This window comes from Myotis myotis, unplaced genomic scaffold, assembly GCF_014108235.1.
Source record: "Myotis myotis isolate mMyoMyo1 unplaced genomic scaffold, mMyoMyo1.p scaffold_m19_p_1, whole genome shotgun sequence".
In the NCBI taxonomy this organism is placed as follows: domain Eukaryota; kingdom Metazoa; phylum Chordata; class Mammalia; order Chiroptera; family Vespertilionidae; genus Myotis; species Myotis myotis.
In genome coordinates this window covers 37,898,867-37,903,360 of record NW_023416313.1, presented here as the reverse complement: position 1 = coordinate 37,903,360, position 4,494 = coordinate 37,898,867, and positions in this window count along the sequence as shown.

The window sequence follows — 4,494 nt, the reverse complement described above, 5'->3', positions numbered from 1 at the left end:
GGCATATGATATAGTAAGACTGCAGTGGAGAGGAAAACATGATGAAGAGATTATAGCATTAGAAAAGGAATCAGTCGTATGGGCTATTCCCAAACTCATACAAGTATGTTTGATTTCTATTTGACTGTTTCTTCTTCTCTTTAAACGGTAAAATAGTAATTTTTGCCCTACTTACATGATGTGCTTTTTGACAGAAATAGGAAACCATCTATTTTGAGAAATAGAAATTGCTGCACTAATAAAAGGTATTTAGGTGTATGTGAATTTTTTAAAGAATTAAAATTGTATGTAAAAACAGGTGTAGGCACAGTGTTAAACTTTTGTTGACTGTGTTCATCTCTTCTCACCTCAAAAAAAGAACTACAAATGCATGTCTCCCAATTGAATGTGTGTGTGTGTGTGTGTGTGCGCGCGCGCACACACACACACACACACACACACAGAGGCTAATATGCTAAGTGTCTGACCATCCAAATGGTTGCTATCATGTGCACTGACCACCAGGGAGCAGACCCTAAACACAGGAGCTGCCATGACACGCACTGGCCATTTACAGAGAAACGGCACTGTGGTCCTGGCGCCCACAAAGTAACACTTGGTTCCCCCAAGTGGGACACAGGTCCCGCCACCAGCCCAGAGCAACAGCCCACCAAATCACAGCCAACACTGCTGAGACCCCATGGCCAAAATGCGGCCCACAGCCCAGTCCAGCCTGGAAACGGTGGCTGTGGGCTCCTGATAATGACATCATGTAGCAATGCCTGGCTTCCTCTCCCTAGCAGTAGGCCTTTTAACAATAAATTTATTACGGACCTGGTGCCCACAAAGCAAAACTCGGCTTCCCTCAAGTGGGACACATAACAACGTCCAGTTTCCTCTCCCTAGCGACTAGCCTCCTTGGAGTTTCTTCAGCCCAGGAATACGACTTGCTATATAGCCAGGTGGAAACATTTTACACTGTAACCAAATGTCTGTGAAGCATTTTCCCATGCCTCATCTCATTTGATCCTCACAGAAGTCCTGGAGTAGGTAGATAGGAGACTCAGTGGAATCCTATTTTCTTTTCATTAGCTGGAAAACGGAGATTTAGAAAGCTTAGAAACTTGACCCAACTGAAAAGAAGTAAGAAATAGTGGACCTTGTAAATGACTTCAGGTTTTCTCACTGTGCAGAATATAGTCAAACACTGCTGCAGTTAAATATTTCACCCTTTGTTCTCCCTGCATGATGTACAATAATAATCTGCTTCGTGTTGATATTTACTGCTGTGTTGCTGACAATTACCTGAAAGAGAAGTTGGGATGCTTCACTGGGCTGGAAAAAGTTTAGCTACATCAGAGAGCAGGTCTAATTAAGCAACTCTATTTTATATCTATAAAAGGCTAAGTTGACTCGGACATGTGCGATACATATAAAGCTCTCACTAGCACCAACTGCATGTGTGTGTTTCGATGTGTTATTGTTGATCATGAATTTGGTTGACACTTCTATTATAGAGAAAGGGCAAAGAGTGATATTAAAATGTTTCTTCTAATTAATTTCCTTTCAATGTGCATGAATTCTTGCATTGGGCTATATATATATAGCATGAATTTCTATATGATATGGTTGTCTCTGAAAGTCAGAGACTTTGCCTCGCTTTCTCATTAAAATTTTTTTGAATAATACACTGTATATCATAAGGAAAAAGGTTTTTTGTCATGGTCATGATTACTGATACCAAAAATTTAGTGGGGGCTCAGAAATTTGTATAGAAATTTTCAGTAATATACTGAAATTATATGTAAATATTTAGATTCAAAAATAATGCCATTTAAGTACTTCATAAAGTAATTGGCACACAGTAGACATTTAAAAATATTAAAATGTTACTTTTTATTACTATTAACATTTTGTGTGTTTTTTGAAGAAATACTAATATGACACTGTGGCAGTTTTAATTATTTCCTCAAGTCTGGGCAGGTGGGACAATACAGTGATACCTAAGGACCTAAACCTCAAATGCCAATTATCCAATCAAGACACTATCATCTTGGTTTTCTGACTTTGAGGCAAGCCACATTTTTTTTTCTCTTAGAAAATAAATCAAAGAGTATGGGCTGTCAAATAGTTCTGTGACATCCTGAGAGTTTGGGAGACTAGCCATTTAGAAGCTGCTTTTGTACATTATTTTACTTCTTTCCTACTTCTGAGAATTGGCCCTTGGTATCTGCAGTGGGTACCAGCTCTGGCTGCAACAAATAGAACCAAAGGAGGCTCATGTGGAAGCATACAAAGTCTTTCCAATTGGGGCACAAAATCTGTATCTTTGCTAGATTTTGTGCCAGGAAAAACAAAACAAAACAAAACAAACAAACCTCAGTGCAATTTTATCTATAACACACCAATACAGGAAAAAGTCTTCATGAGCTTAGCAGAAAATACGATTTATTAAACATGTGATAATCCTGGGCTTTCCCCATAAGTCAAAGGGGAAATTAACCTTTCCCCTTTGACTTATGGGCTTTCCCCATAAGTCAAAGGTGAGAATTAACCTTTCCCAAAACAAGAGGCATTTACCACAGAACAAGACACCTGACATTCTCTGCTCCTTGGCATCAGGTGAATCTGGAAACCCTGCTGTTGCCATTCTCTTGTTTGAGTTACCTTCTGCCTCCATTCTGAAGAGGCACTGATAGCAGCAAACCTCAGTTATTGCAGTTGTCTTGGCAGGAACACTCAGATATTGTGTTCTCTGGCTGCTCACTCTGACTATTGGCAGACAGAGGATGAACAGGCTGCAGAATCAACCCCATTAGTGTCAACCTAATCCCCGGTAATGGGATCCACACTGGCCAAGATCAGGCACCATTACCCATCCCCACCCTTGTGTAATATGTCTTAGCATAGCACAATATTGAGCAGTTAACAGGAGGGATGATAGCATTGCATTTACTGCCCCCTTTTGAGGAAAACCAGAACAATACCATTGGGAGTTTGATGTTGCCCATGCAAAGGCTGGGAAAAATCTGTATTTTTTTGCAGTGAAAGGAGAATATTCAGATATGTGTATATATCTATATACACAATATAGAGATATTATAATTTAATATATAATATATATGTATTCCCAGATGTACTTCTTAAAGAACAATGTTGTTGGAGCTACTACTATTCTAGTACCAATAGTCAAGAGAAAATATCACAAGATTCTTGAGCAGAATTGTGTATGGGTGTATGTTAGAGGGTGAGAGAGGCAGAGACAGAGAGAAAAAATGGAGATGATGAACATGAACACTTGTATCACACTTTTATAAAGGGAGGAGGAGAGAGAGAGGAGAAAATTTAATTTTTTCTGGGGATGGAGGCTTTGAGACAGCTAAGAGATTATACATAGCATTTCTGATTATTAAAAGTCCTTAGAATTTTTTATTATGAGAGAAATAAAGTTTTCAGATTAAGTTCTATTTCAAGAAAAGAGGATGATCTTGATGAACTTTTGCAGCCCCTTACCACAGAGTTAAAATTGTCTTTCACAGCCCACTACACGTTGTTACCCACTTTCCCCTGTCTTTCTGGTTCAGATCATTTTGAGCATCAGAATACACCAGGACATATAGAAATCTGTGCTTTTGACAACAATACACAGCAGCCAAAGTCTAAATATCAGCAGCAAAACAATAAATCACCTTGAATGTTGTTCAGCAATGACAATGGCCTTGTGTCCCAAAATGTTAGGGACAGAGGACAATGGAAAGAGAAGCATCGGAAGATGAACAGCTTGCCTCTGAAAGCTTCAGCAATGACAGTCATAAACCCTTGGAATTTCCACATCCTGGTTATGGAGCTCTGATCCTTACTGATAAACGCCAGTGAGCCTGGCCCCTTCTGGTTCAGCTGCTTCTCTCTGCCACACCTGTGTATGTATCCGTGGGCCTAAAAATAGCATTAGCTAAAACTACATGGGAATCACAAGCACATCCTGTTGTGTGCACAGTTTGTGTTTCAATCTAACTTCTTGTTAGGACACCCTCCTAACATACTTTCCCAGATGCTATAGGCAGCTGCAGCATTGCATTCTGATTTCTTTCCATGTGAGTTTTCTTTTTTTCCTTTAAGAATTTACAATTTGGAGAGCCAAGTCCTAGTTGCCTAAATTTTTAGGCTTGTGTGCTCTTCCTCTGGATGCTCACCGTAATAAAGGTTTATAATTGGGAGATAATGGGAATAGTGGACAGACCAAACTTTCTTAATTAAAAGTAATTGCCATCTTGCTGGGCTGGTGTGGAGGCCATGGTTTCATTCCCAGTCAGGCCACATGCCCAGGTTATGGGCTCAGTCCCTAGTAGGGGCCATGCAGGAGGTAGCTGATCAAAGATTCTTTCTCATCATGATGTTTCTATCTCTCCCTCTCCCTTCCTCTCTGAAATCAGTATTTATATAAAACTGAGGTCCTCAGTTGGAGGCTTTTGACCTGAGAAGGCAGAGCCACAGAATATACCTGATATAGTATCC